This window comes from Eschrichtius robustus, chromosome 9, assembly GCF_028021215.1.
Source record: "Eschrichtius robustus isolate mEscRob2 chromosome 9, mEscRob2.pri, whole genome shotgun sequence".
Taxonomy (NCBI): domain Eukaryota; kingdom Metazoa; phylum Chordata; class Mammalia; order Artiodactyla; family Eschrichtiidae; genus Eschrichtius; species Eschrichtius robustus.
Window position 1 is genome coordinate 13,673,324 of NC_090832.1, and position 15,534 is coordinate 13,688,857.

General features: G+C 35.4%; 1 protein-coding gene across 2 annotated transcripts in view; it reads left to right on the top strand.

Annotated features, from left to right (window-relative positions):
- The window catches only part of RGS17 (regulator of G protein signaling 17), a 100,976-nt gene that overhangs the window by 50,727 nt on the left and 34,715 nt on the right, over positions 1 to 15,534 (top strand). The window lies entirely within an intron of this gene.

Consider the following 15,534-nt stretch of genomic DNA (forward strand, 5'->3'; position numbering starts at 1 on the left):
TATAAATTAAAATATTTTCTCCCACTTTGTCATTTGTCCATTGATTATGCTTATGATGGTGGTCTTTTTGTTTTGTTTTGTTTTTTTGCTTCACAAAGTCTTTTATTTTTTCTAAAATTTGATCATGGTTTGTAAGACTTTCCCTTCTTCCATGTTATAAAGGAATTCACCTATGTTTTCTTGTAATACTTGTATATTTTCAATTTTTGCATTTATGTCTGGAATATATTTAGAGTAGATTCTGATATGTAGTTTGAAGATTTAATTCATTTTATCTCTCTCCAAATGGTGATTCATTTCTTCTAATGCTATTTAAAAGAATCCTTTTCACTTTTATTCTATATTAAATTTCAATTTTTTTCTCTGTAAATGGGATCAATTTTGACTTGGTTTACCTGTGAATGCCAAATAAGAATGAACTTTTACAAAATAACAAGTCAAATTATTTTCAGTTTATTTAAAGCTAAGTTACCTAATTTGATTTATGTAAATCTTTGTAAATACAGCACAGTATAAAATGTGTGAATTTATTTATGTTGTTACTTACTCATCATTTTGTAAATTCATCTAGTTGAAATAATCAGCCCAATTTTGCTCTCTCTTCTGATCAGCATCCAGGGAGGGCTGCTCATGGTTTCATGCTGAATTGCACTAACACAGGAGCAGATGATGATCTCTGCCTCACAAAGCTTTTTTTCTTAATAGTGTATTTCAAAAGTAAATCTCAAAGAATAGATTTTAGTTCCTTTCCTAACCTGAGGTTTCCATACGAAAGGCAATCAATCAGTCAATGAACAATCTATCTTTGATACAAACCATGGATGGCTGTATGTACAAAAATCCTTTTTAAAATACTACAAGTGCAATTAATGATGAGACTAAAGATTGCTGACAACATCCAATTAACTAAGCCTAAGGGGGAATTTCTAATAAACTGCATCCTGTTTATAACATCTATATACCTGGCAGCTAGGAAGGCAGCCTTTTTCCTGCCAATTACAGAATTAAGGAGACATTTTTTTTTTCATTCTACTCCACAGTCATTTCAATATTGTTACTAGAGAACTTCAAATATTTCTGACATCCGTTCTGCTTTAACGGGGAGTTTTATTGTGAGGAAGCTGTTGAAAATGAGCGGTGTTCTTAACATATTTTACGTTACTAGTTGAAAAAAAAGGCGTAGAGCCAAACACAATGAAAGGGATGTATTATTAGGAGAAATGCTACTCCTGTTGAATTAATTTTGCCTATGTGTTAAAACTCAGAAACACTGACTTGGGAGCAACAGAACACTGCTGACTTTTGGCTGTGCTGGCTGTGTGTGAATGAACAGCCAGGAGTAAATTGTTACACAATAAGCCACAGAAAACACTATCAGTTTTGGAAATGTAAGGAATTGTGTAAATTTGTCTTATACGTAGAGGCAGCTCTTTTCTTGAGGATAGCAGAGTTCATTTCCTCCTCAAAAGTTTTTATAATGCTGAAAAAAATGCCTTCTTTGTATATTTCAAGAATGACATGAAACACTTATCTTAATAGTCGCAAAATACATCTGAATTCTAGCACACCTCTTAAGGTATATCCAAGTTTCGTTGCTGTCTTATATTAGGTCAGGGTATCGGTATCATACTTAGCAACGATGAGTAAAGATAAGAACTCCTTTCAGTACATTCTGTCATCAATCAATCAGTACACAGAATATACACATGAAAATGGGCCAACAGAGCAATCCTCACCTGTGGATAGCCATCATTTGCCCAATATCATCTCCCAACAAAGCTAGTTTTGACATTTGGTACAGACAGTAAGTGATAGAACATCACTACCCAATGTGTGGCCACATGCGACCCATGCGCTGATTTGCAAAACATTTCTTATTGGTTCACAACAAAGTAAGTAATGAAATGGAGAGGAAGCATCTAGAAATGTTCACAGCAATTTGACAGAGTAATTTTATGTCTATTAAATCTAATAGTAAAAACTAATTGGGGCTTGTACATTGCTTTTTTTTCAATTTATTATTTATTTTTATTATATTTGACCAAAGTATTGCTCCAAGGCTGATTGGAAATTTAAAAATGAAGAACAAACAAAAAAAACACCCTGGTCCTTTACCATCAAGTGTGAGAGTCACTCTTCTAAACCAGAGGATTAGTGAGCTGGGAAAGTGTCATAGATGAAGTAGGAATTATGATGGCAATCTGGCTAGCTAATGATACTTGACTACCTACTATTGTGTCTATCTTTGTGCTTAGTTTCTTTCTCTCTCTCTCTCTTCCCCTATATATATATGTATATATATATATCAATGTACATATGTGAATACATGTTACATATGTATACATATACCTCATAATGTATATAAGTGTATATATATACAGCACCATATATATACACATATATGTATATATCTGTGTATAGAGAGAGTATTTAATATCTTCACAATAACCCTGAACTTTGAAGCCGAAATTTATCATGCCCATTTGACCTGATTGTGTCCTGGATATTACTGCCAATGTCCACTTCTCCCCCTAGAGTTATTCTTTGTTAAAATTTAAACCAACAGAGTTTCTTTCATTACCAACATTCTTCCACGAATTTATGAGGATGGAGAATAATTATGGTTCCCCACCCCCACCCCCCAAAAATAAAACCTGTTATTTCTTATCTCTTTTCTGTATTTTGGAGGGTACTTGGTGGGCAGCTGGCAATAGCCATGTCAGGGGTTCCTGGGGAGAGCCTTTATTCCTTCATCATTGTACTCAGCCTTTCTAATAGCTGCTGCCCACTCTTCCTGGAATGAGTAAAAATGTTTTGCTGTGTGAATGAAGAGAGCTGATTGAATTGATTCCATCACTGGTGCACTTCCTGGAGATTGGTGTGTTTATTTAAAAAAAAAAAAAAAAAGGGCTGAACTGGTATGAACTTTATAACAGGCACCAGTTTGCTGAAATTACATTAAAGGCAAAGTGAAGGGAAGTAATTATTTTGATTAAATAGATATAATGTGCTGAAGGGAAAGATGACCATAACCCTCTTTGACAAATTTTCACCTTGAGTAGAACATGGGCTTTTGAACAGTTTACTGGTTACCTGATTGTCTCTTTACATGTTCTTTTAAAGATGTCTGTGAGTATAAGACAAAATATACAGAATGTAGCTTTGGAAAGAATAGATAATATACTACCTCATATGCTGAATATGTCTGAGGAGTTGGCAAGGTAGAGCTGTAGTTCCATATAGACGTGTTATGAAATGCAACAGAGAATCAGAGATAACCCACACCGGCTTAGTTGTAGAAAAAGATTTGAATAACATACAGGGATACGACATTAAACACAAACATAAATGGGATATATTTTGTATGTTTTAGATCCTTTTGGGGATGCTTCCACATGGCATTATTCTCTTTATTCCCATTTAATGTGTTTATATAAACAGTGCTCTATGTTGAATTTCCATAGCAATTATCCCTGCTTGTGTAACTATCTTAAATAATTGCATGAATAATTACTATTAGGAGAAACAGTCTCTGGCACACCCTTTTTCCAAATGTTGTGATTTTGTTTTCTCTACTGAATTCTTTTTCTATTCACATTTTAAGTCTTTTGTTTTCTTTCCTTATGTTAACTTGCTTATCTTCTTTATGTGAATTGAAATAATGAGCATGTCTGCTCTCTGCAAAGCAGTTTGATGAATCTCAAAATGAGTATGTCACAGAGAAGAAAGTGCTATCAGTACTTTCCTAAGTAAACACATTATGACTCCATATTAATCACTGGTATTTTCTAGAATGGCACAATGACAGTAATAGACTATGCTAAGGAGTCTCATTGTCACCAGGCAGTGTTTATGACAAAATTGCTCTTACTGTAGTGTAGTTTTGGTCCCATTTCTGAAACATTTACCCTAAGCTAATGCTGCTGTTCTAAACTAAAGCAAAGCCTGAATGAATCGGGTAAAAATTGGATTTTTAAAAGTGCTACTTTATCTGTATTGGTCTTCTAGACTTTCTGAAATTACCAAGTGATTGAATAACCTTCCCCTTCATTTTAACTGTGCGACTCTGGCCTCTGTCGGAGCATCTATCTACTCACTCCTGCTAGAAAAGCCTTCTCTTTCTCTGTTTCACTCATTTAACAAGTATTGACTGACCTCACTGGTTCTCAAGCTTATGTATGTGGTGAAATTCCTGGAAAATATGGTGCTTTTTACCACCTATCATTTTGATGATATTAGCATCAAAATAGCTAAATTTTACATTTATGTATGGAATTAAATACTGGCTTATATTAGATTCCAAAATACACAAACATGAGTAGGTACCAACATTTTAAGAAGAAACAAAAGGGGGATAAACTTTATGAGAGACATTTCTCCTCATTAAATTAACACTTTCCCTCAGAGCAAAATAGAGGGTTGTTTCTATGACCTGCTCCAGCTCACAAAATATCAGTTCTTAGTGGAATCTTAATTGAAACACATAAGTATTATTTCATGTGTATCAAAAGTACCAAGGTAAATGGCCCAGGCTCTGCCCTCAAAGAGCTCATAGTCTTGTAGGAAAAACTCACCAATGGCAAAGCTATAAAACAATATGGAATTACAGGTCAGAGAAGGTCAAGCAGTGCCGGGCACCTTCCCACAGGCTGGAAGGGTCTGCAAAGATTGCCGCGAGGAAGCATCTCCACCAGCTGCTGGGGATACCAAAACAGGTGAGACTCTTTACGATGTCAGAGTCCGGTTCTAATATAAACAGGCTTGTACACAATCGCAGCTCAAAGTGGAAGGCACGCAGTACTGTGTGACACTGAGTGGGAACACCTATCTCTTCCCAAGTGGGAAGAAAGGAGACAGAGAGAGGACGACAAGTGGATGAGCCTGACAGCGGAGCAGTTCAACAAGCCTTCTGCGGTCTTTCCTTCCACCGGGTGCTTCCCTAGAATACACGATGTCTTTCCAACTCTCATGAATATACGTCCTCTACACACTGATCACGATGCCTCAAGTTCACGACTTAGCGTGGCCTGAACCGGCTTTAATGTGTATATCCATCACTTGTAAGTCCGTATCGTTTTGTATTGTTAAAATGCAAAATCAGATCCAGTATGTCTGAGGTGGGACTTGACATCCTCATTCCTAACAACCTCCCAGGGAATGTGAGGCTTCTGGTCTACAGCCCACACTTTGAATGGCAAGGGCCCAAGTTTTAACTCCTCATATGAGAACCTTGGCAATTGCCAAGTAAATCTATCATCTTTGCCGTTATATTTAAAAACGCATCATACAGTTTTGAAGAAAATCATCAGGTATTTTTTTGTAAATAAATATGAAGACAGGAGTTTGTCTAGAGGTGATAATAATAAGAACAATGATTGTGATTGTGATTACAGATTATTGAGTGCTGTTCCCCTGGCACACTGCTAAAGTTAGTAGTTATAATAGCAATATATATGTTTTCTATCCTTACAACTACTGAGTGAAGTAAGTATCACTCCCCATTTGACAAACTGAGGCAGACGTTAAGTAACTTAATGCCATGTAGCCAGTACAAGGCAGCCCTCTGTGACTCCAGTCCAGATGTCTCTTACTGCAAAGCCACTACACTCTAAAAAGCATGGTCAAAAGAAGAAAATAGGAAGTTGATAGAAGTGCAGAATCACAAGAGTAGAAACTGTGATGTTCTGTGGAACGGAAATGGCTGAATCTTCTGGGGGCAAAAATTAGCAGCTGAGCTGCACAAGGTGCCCTTTTCAAACAGCCCTGTCAAATACTGCTTTTCAGCATGTCCGATAGATGCTCATGAGCCAAAACAGGAAGAGGACTGACATGGCTGTGATTCTGTACTTTAATGATAGAGGAAAGCACAGGAGGAACGATTTCTTAGTCTTTTTATATATTTATATGTTATGATACATATTTATGTGTTTATAAATATGTATGAAAATATCATGAACATGGAGAATCGCTGACTCAACATAATGTGACATTTTTAGCAAGCTTCGTGTATAACCAAGGAAAAGGAACTGCATGCACGTATTCACTGATGGAACCAGATTCTAACTACCAAAGGAGCGGACCGAGTCCTATTTTTAGTAATTATTTTCTCTTAATGCACGAAGAGTTTACTTCTTGAATTTTTCATAGTTTAATGTAATCATAAAATGGTGGTTTTTGAAAAAAGCACACTAAAAACTATCCCTCTCCCCCCGCCCCCAACAAAGAAAAAAGGAAAACTGGTTTGGATGCCACTCTTTTTAGATGAACAAGTCACGAGACAGGAAGTGACACTGAAAGCTTGCTCCGTTACATAGATATATGCTGGCTTAGCTGAAGCAAGGTAGTTATCAGAAATTTTAAATTGAGGAGTGGGTTGTTTTCCTTCACAGGGAAAATGCATCACAACTAAGAATAAATATCGGTACGTGGCGAATTGCTTCCTTGTCCATCCCAGTGCTAAAAAGGGCCTCACAAATTTGGCTTATTTAGCAAATACCTTTTGGGGGCTAAACACTGAATCAACAACTCTATGACAAAACTGAATGCTTTCACTAAACATGACAAAATGGCTACAATTATAATGAAGTGTGATTGTGGGGTGGGAGTTGATCGTGGATACTGTGAGTCACTTGAGACTCAGTTCATTTACATGTGATAAAAATTGCAGTGTTAGTGGTGAAATGAAAATCCAAACCATTAGTCTTCTTTCTTCACTGAATAAGCCTTTGTGTAGATCCCTGAGCTAGGAAGAGCCTAACCAATGGACACAAAAACTGTACAACCCACACTATAAGAAGTGAAATGAGCTCTCAGCAGGAAGAAAGAGTGGAAATCTTCAACATCTGTAGCCTGAAAACATTGTACCACACCAACTTTTGGGCGACATCATGAACAATGCTCTCCGGCATTACCTTGAGAGAGCTGTCACTATTAAGTACTTACTGTGTGTACAAGGATTTTTTCCAAGTATTTTACATGTTCAGTCCACTTAGTAATGGTGTACTGATGTGTCCTATTATAATCAATAATTATCTGCAGATAAGGACACTGAGACACAAAGAGATTAAATAACTAACCAAAGGACATCCAGTTGATGATAGAGGCAAGATCTGGACACAGCCCAACTCCAGAAGTTGTTTAATCACCATATTGTAGTGCAGCTTGGCGGTGGGGATGGAGGATATTGTCATTGGTGTATTTCTAAGTTTGAGTTCTAGAAATATTGTAACACCAAGAGTGAGATGATAAATCACTAATATCGAGTGCAGAGTCAGTTCTTTTGCAATTCAGCCTAATTTTCCAAAATTGGTAATCTCACAGAAGCAGCATCTTGACCATTAAGAAAGATGTAGGACTATCCTTTTTCTTCTAAAGTTAGGATATGTAAAATAATTAGTCTTATGTTTATGCAGGAATATATCAAAATACCAAGCAAATTTTCTGCGGGTTTCTAAGATAAAAGTATGAATGTTTCATCTAAGATAAAACGTAAATGTTCACATTACAGTGGGCCATTCAGGCTTCAATTCTCTAGACTTCCTGAATATGAGTTTACTCCCATCCTCTGTGAAAGATGCTTCGGGAAAAGACATGGAGCACTGTTGAAACTTAATAATGTGTCTTAGAGCTATAAGAATTTGTATGCAAATCTTCCATATTTCTGCCTCAGGCAACTTGCAAAACTTCCCCAATTTCTGCCTTGGGAAAATAGATATTTTTAGTAATCAGAGAAATCATTCATACTCACCATCATCAATACTCAAAATTTATTGTGCATCTAATATTTTGTATTGAGGTATAGTTGATGTACAATATCATGAGCATCTACTGACAGAAAACATTGCTAAATTCCAGGAAAACCAATATATGAGAAATATATTTTTTATCTCCTTCCCCATTAGAGTTTTACAATCCACTTGGGAAACAATATGTAAACAAAAAAGATGAAGAAGAATACCAGGAAATACTCAAGGACTGACAATATCATCAGCAAGAGTACAAATTGAAAACAAAACAGGGGTTCCTCATCTCCCTCCCAGCTGTATTTTGAAGAGAGTTCTCAGCTTGGGCAGCCCATTTTAAGAACAGTAACTTCAGAACTAAGAACAGTTTTCTCAGTCTAACCATCCATGTAAATTTAAGACCCCTGTAGATCAACCTCTTTCAGAATGTCCAGCCTTGGCTTGAATGCTCAAGAAAGCTTGACTTGATACTAACCTCACAGGTAAATTAAGATCTTACCTGAGTATCGGACAGACTTTCTATTTGTGAAAGCAAAACTCTCTCAGTTGCTTCTGTTTATCAATCCATCTTCTAACATTTGGGATCTTACAAAGCAGATTGACATTCTCTTCTACTTGGTATCACTTCAAATGCTAGATAATTATGATTCTGATTATATGAGTCTCCTTTAAACACTTCTGTTCTAAGAGTAGTATTCTTATGAGATTTTCTTTTTAGTTTTTTTTTTTAACTCTCCTTCTAGTTTTCTGAGCAAATTTCATTTTTCTTCTTAAATTATGGGGGCCAAAATTGAACATAATAATTTAACCAGCCCAGAGAAGACCTATCACCAGTTTGTTTTAGAAAACATGTTTTTATTAATGCATTCTAAATTTCCATTAACTATTTTGTTTACATCATACTGTTGATTAGTACTGAATTTATTGTCCAGTAAATCACCTAGATATGCTCCTATTAAGCCATGTTTCTCCCATCCTAGTCTTCTGCAGTTTTTTAAAAGCTAAGTTCATATCCTTATATTTATCCTTTTAAATTTCATCTTGTTTTATTTGGCTCACTGCTCAAACTGTAAAGATTTTTTTTAAATTGAGATATAATTGACGTATAACATTGTAAATTTAAGGTGTACAATGTGTTGATCAGATACATTTATATATTGCAATATGATTACCTCCGTAGTGTTAGCTGACACCTCTGTCCCATCACATAATTATCATTTCTTTTTTTGTGGTAAGAATATTTAAGATCAAGTCTCTTAGCAACTTCAAGATATGCAATACAGTAGTGTTAACTATAATCACAATGCCATGCATTAGCTCTCCAGAACTTATTCATCCTCTTACTTCAAGTTTGTACCCTTTGACCAACATCCCCCCAATTCACCCACACCCCAGTTTCTGGTAACTATGATTCTACTCTCTGTTTTTATGAATTCAGCTTTTTTGGATTCTACATATAAGTGATATCATACAGTATTTGTCTTTCTCTGTCTGCCTTATCACATTTAACATAATGCCCTCAAGGTTCATCCATGTTGTCGAAAATGGCAAGCTGTCCTTCTTTCTCATGGCTGAATAATATTCCAGTGTGTGTGTGTGTGTGTGTGTGTGTGTGTGTGTGTGTGTGTTTGTATGTGAGACACCTTCTTTATCCATACTTCCGTTGATGGACAGCTAGGTTGTTTCCATATCCTGGCTTTCGTGAATAATGCTTCAATAAACATGGGAGTGCAAATGTCTTTTTCTTTTTTTTTTAACATCTTTATTGGAGTATAATTGCTTTACAATGTGGTGTTAGTTTCTGCTGTATAACAAAGTGAATCAGATATACATATACATGTATCCCCATATCCCCTCCCTCTTGTGTCTCCCTCCCACCCTCCCTATCCCACACCTCTAAGTGGTCACAAAGCAACGAAGTGCGAGAGTGGCATTGACATATATACACTACCAAATATCTTTTTGATATCATGTTTTCATTTCCTTTGGACATATACTTAGAGGTGAGATTGCTGGATCATATGGTAGTTATATTTTTAATTTTTTGAAGAACTTCCATACTGTTTTCTATAGTGGCTGAACCAATTTACATTCCTACCAATACTGCATAGTCGTTCCCTTTTCTCCACATTTTTGGACAACACATTATCCCTTGTCTTTTTTTGATGACAGCCATTCTAACAAGTGTGAGGTGATATCTCCTTATGGTTTAGATTTGCATTTCCCTGATGATCAGTGATGTTGAGCATCTTTCCATCTGTTTGGTGGACACTTATGTGTCTTCTTTGGAAAAATGTCTCTTCAGTTCCTCTGCTAATTTTTTAACCAGATTGTTTGTCTTTTTGTTATTCAGTGGTATGAGTTCTTTGTGTATTTTGGAAATTAACCTCTTATTCGATATATGGTTTGCAAATATTTCCCCCATTCTGTAGACTGACTTTTCATTTTGTCTATTTTTTTTTTCATTTTGTCTATTTTTTTCTTTCGATGTGCAGAAGCTTTTTAGTTTGATGTAGTTCTGCATGCTGATTCTTGCTTTTGTTGCATAAAGATGGTTTTGATCATTGCATCCGATCCTGAAAAAAGGGAAGAAGCAACATGGGGTAAAATTGTACACAACTGGAAGTGAGATCAGAATTTTCTCTTCATTTCTTGGAAGATACAATTAATTCACAACAGAAGGAAAGCCCTCTCTGATCACTGTCTCGTCTAAAGCTATATTGCATGTGTGTGTGCATGTGTGTGTGTGTTTGTGTGTAGAAAAATATATATATAAGTACAAAAGATGATTAAAAAATACTCCTGCATCCAATACCCCAATTGAACAAATATTAGTGTTTTGTTTTGCCTCAGATTTTTAAAAAAATTATCAGATAAAGTTAAAATCCTGTCTCCTCCAATCACATTCCCATCATAATTCCCCAGTATCAACCAAAGTCATGGATCTTGTTCATGAGTTTTTATCACTTTGCTGTATATACTACCCAGAAAAAAAATACGATTTATATTTTGTATACTTATGAAAATTTTGTTAATGATACAGACTGTATCTAATACTTTGCAGCTATTTTTTCCATTCAACATTTTTTTACAGTCTTCCCAAATTGTTTCATATAGATTTAAATTATTCTTTTTTTTTAATTATTTGCTTTATTTATTTATTTATTTTTTTATTTTTTTAATTTTTATTTATTTATTTATTTATTTATGGCTGTGTTGGGTCTTCGTTTCTGTGCGAGGGCCTTCTCTAGTTGCGGCAAGTGGGGGCCACTCTTCATCGCGGTGCGCGGGGCTCTCACTATCGCGGCCTCTCTTGTTGCGGAGCACAGGCTCCAGACGCGCAGGCTCAGTAGTTGTGGCTCACGGGCCCAGTTGCTCCGCGGCATGTGGGATCTTCCCAGACCAGGGCTCGAACCCGTGTCCCCTGCATTGGCAGGCAGATTCTCAACCACTGCGCCACCAGGGAAGCCCTAAATTATTCATTTTAAGTGCTGTTTTATGTATCACCATACAGTGTCATCACCATTTTGTATTCATTCCTGAAAAGATGAAAATATAGATTGTTTCTAATTTAAGGTAATAAAAATACTGTAATTAGTGTCTTCATATGCATATGAAGACACTAATTACAGTATTTTTATTACCTTATACACTTTCAAAGTATAAACATGAAAGTGGAATTTGTTATAAGTTACGTATATTGTTAACTACATTGTTACATAGTCAGTGTTACTCTTCAAAATGATTGTATGAGAGCTTTTCATTACCCAAGTTCTCTCCCCAAATTGGTATTGTGTGACTTTTTACCTGTCGGAAATTTGGATATGAAATAATTTTTTTATTTGAATTTCCCTAGTCACTAGTTTTGACCATCTATTCATCCAATCTGGGGTATTTGTATTTTCCTCTTCTGTAGACTGCCTGCACATTTCCTTTGCCTATTTTTCTATTAAGTTATTTGTATTTTTAAACTGTGATGTGTTATGTATATGCTATAGATATTAGTCCTCTGTATTTTCCAGTCTGGTTCTCATTTTTTTACCTTATGTTCTTTTATTTGTTCAAAGGTTTTTGATAAATTAGCTGTATCAAAAATCATCTTTTCCCTTTTGGCTTGGTTTTGTAAGAAATCCTTTTCCTTCTCTGAATCTATTAGTGCTTTCTTCTATATATTTTTTTCCCCAATAATTAGATTACATTTATTTTTTAAAACATTTTAAAATTGAAGTATAGTTGATTTACAGTGGTGTGTTAGATTCTAGTGTACAGAATGATTCAGTTATACAGTGATTCAGTTATACATATACATTCAGTTATACAGTGATTCAGTTATACATGTACATATGTTCTTTTTCATACTCTTTTTCATTATAGGTTATTACGAGATATTGAATATAGTTCCCTGTGCTATACAATAGGACCTAGTTGTTTATCTATTTTATATATAGTTTGTATCTGCTAATTCCAAACTCCTAATGTATCACCCGCCCTTTCCCCTTTGGTAACCATAAGTTTGTTTTCTACGTCTGTGAGTCTCTTTCTGTTTTGTAAACAAGTCCATTTGTATCATATTTTAAATACCACATATAAGTGATATCATATGATTTTTGTCTTTCTCTGTCTGACTTACTTCACTTAGTATGATAATCTCTAGGTTCATCCATGTTGCTGAAAATGGTGTTGTTACATTCGTTTTTACGGCTGAGTAGTATTCCATTGTACATATATACCACATCTTTATCCATTCATCTGTTGATGGACATTTAGGTTGATTCCATGTCTTAGCTATTGTAAATAGTGCTGCTATGAATATTGGGGTGCATGTATCTTTTCAAATTAGAGTTTTGTCCAGATATATGCCCAGGAGTGGGATTGCTGGATCATATGGTAACTCTATTTTTAGTTTTTTAAGGAACCTCCATACTGTTCTCCATAGTGGCTGTACCAATTACATTCCTACCAGCAGTGTAGAAGGGTTCCCTTCTCTCCACACCCTCTCCAGCATATATTGTTTGTGGACTTTTTAATGATGGTCATTATGATTGGTGTGAGGTGATACCTCACTGTAGCTTTGATTTGCATTTTTCTAATGCAAATTAGATAATTAGCAATAATGAACGTCATTTCATGTGCCTATTGGCCATCTGTATGTCTTCTTTAGAGAACTGCTTATTTAGGTCTTCTGCCCATTTTTCGATTGGGTTGTTTGTTTTTTTGTTGTTTAGTTGTATGAGCTGTTTGTATATTTTGGAAGTTAAGCTCTTGTTGGTCGCATCATTTGCAAATATTTTCTCCCATTCTGTAGGTTGTCTTTTCGTTTTGTTTATGGTTTCCTTTGCTGTGCAAAAAGCTTATAAGTTTGATTAGGTCCCATTTGTTCATTTTTGTGTTTATTTCTATTGCCTTGGGAGACCGACCTAAGAAAACATTGCTATGATTTATGTCAGAGAATGTTTTGCCTATGTTCTCTTCCAGGAGTTTTGTGGTGTCCTGTCTTCTATTTAAGTCTTTAAGCCATTTCGAGTTTCTTTTTGTGTATAGTGTGAGAGTGTTCTAACTTCATTGATTTACATGCAGCTGTCCAGCTTTCCCACCGCCACTTGGTGAAGAGACTGTCTTTTCTCCATTATATATTCTTGCCTTCTTTGTTGAAGATTAATTGACCTTAGGTGTGTGGCTTTATTTCTGGGCTCTCTATTCTGTCCCATTGATCCATATGTCTGTTTTTGTGCCAGTGCCATACTGTTTTGATTACTGTAGCTTTGTAGTATTGTCTGAAGTCTGGGAGGGTTATGCCTCCAGCTTTGTTCTTTTTCCTCAGGACCACTTTGGCAATTCTAGGTCTTTTGTGATTCCTTATAAATTTTAGGATTACTTGTTTTAGTTCTGTGAAAAATGTCATGGGCAATTTGATAGGGATCACATTAAATCTGTAGATTGCTTTGGGTAGTATGACCATTTTAACAATATTAATTCTTCCAATCCAAGATCGTGGGATAGTTTTCCATTTCTTTAAATCATCTTCAATTTCCTTTATCAATGTTTTATAGTTCTCAGCATATAAGTTTTTCACCTATTTGGTCAGATTTATTCCTAAGTATTTTATTTTATTTTTTTTGATGTGATTTTAAAAGGGATTGTTTTTTACTTTCCCTTTCTGATATTTCATTGTTAGTGTAAAGAAATGCAACAGATTTCTGTGTGTTAATCTTGTATCCTGATACCTTGCTGAATTCATTTATTAGTTCTAGTAGTTTTTGTGTGGAGTCTTTAGGGTTTTCTATATATAGTATCATGTCATCTGCATATAATGATAATTTTACCTCATCCCTTCCAGTCTGGATAACTTTTATTTCTTTTTCTTGTCTGACTGCTGTGCTATTCTGCTGTCAGTGCTTGTTACTCCTCTGTGGGTAATTCAGCTTGTATCTTTATTTTGGAGTTCTGTGGTTCTATTTTTATGCATATATGTGTGATTTACTTTTATTTTATAAATCCTGCTGAGCATGTGGTATGCTCTTTCAATGTAAGGCTTTTGTTTGTTTTTTCCTTCCAATTCTGGAAAGTTTCCAGCCAGATTCCTTGAAAATACTTCCCGTTAATATTCTCTGTTAATACTCTCCTGATGATGAAAATCTTGTTGGACACATAGGGGAGTCTTTCAATGTTACTGCTATGCTTGTCTCAATTCCCTTTTTTATGTTTCATCTTTTTATCTCTTTTCGCTGGATTCTGGGTACAGTCCTTGACACTTATTCTCTTGGGGGTGGATTTGGGAAGATATTATTCCATCTGAATCTTTTTAATGGCTATGTGTTTTGTTTCTATATTTTCCATTTTTCATTCTGTCTATTCTTGTCTCATTTTTGCCTATATTTGTTCTTATAATTTCTTGTTCTCCTATATGAACAGTTTTTTCCTTTATCACATTGTTTATATTAAACATATGTTTATTACACTAATTTTGGATGATTCTGTTATTTGCACTTGCTCAGGAATATATTCATTTCATGATTGTTGAGTTGGCTTTCTGTTTTTAGTGTTAATTGGATTTTTTGCTTTCAGGCAACACACTGAGTAAGAGGTGTATTTCTCACTCTCACTCTTTATAATGCTTCTCAGTTGTCTCCACTAGTCCCCCAAGACCTTCAGTCCCAAAGTACCTCTTTCACTGGCATCTCAGGATTTCCTCCCATCCAGGAATGGCTTTGGAGACATCCTTGGCCCAGTCACAGAACCTGTGGGCTGCTTGGCTTAGGTCAGGTTTCATTGGCTCTCTATGCATCCTCTCTCTCCTGCAGCTAGGTACCATTGATGGTACAGATAGTTTTTTTAGCAACTTTTTATGAGTGGCAGAAACCCAGGTGCTGATTTTATTCAGGTAAAACTCCGGTCTGAACTCTGGTCTCCCACTACTCATGATGGAGCATTTTTTTACCCCACTAGAGTTTGGAACCTTTGCACCTTTCTGTTCCCATACCTGAAATACAAAATTACTGTGACTTTACCCCCATTTATCTACCATTGTGGTTTTCTCATCTGTTTCTGGTCTAAAGAGATGTTTATCTTATTTTTAAGAATACAGTATTTTTTAAAGTATCTATCATTGTATTCAGAACTGAAAATGTATTTTTTAAAGCATGAGCTCACAATGCCAAAAAAGCCCAAAGTACTTTATGTTTTTAACAAGTATTGTCCTCAGTCACACATATGACAATAATATATGTGTGATTTACATACATTGCATATTTGTGAAAATATTATTCAGTAGAATTCATTCCTTTTTCTAAAA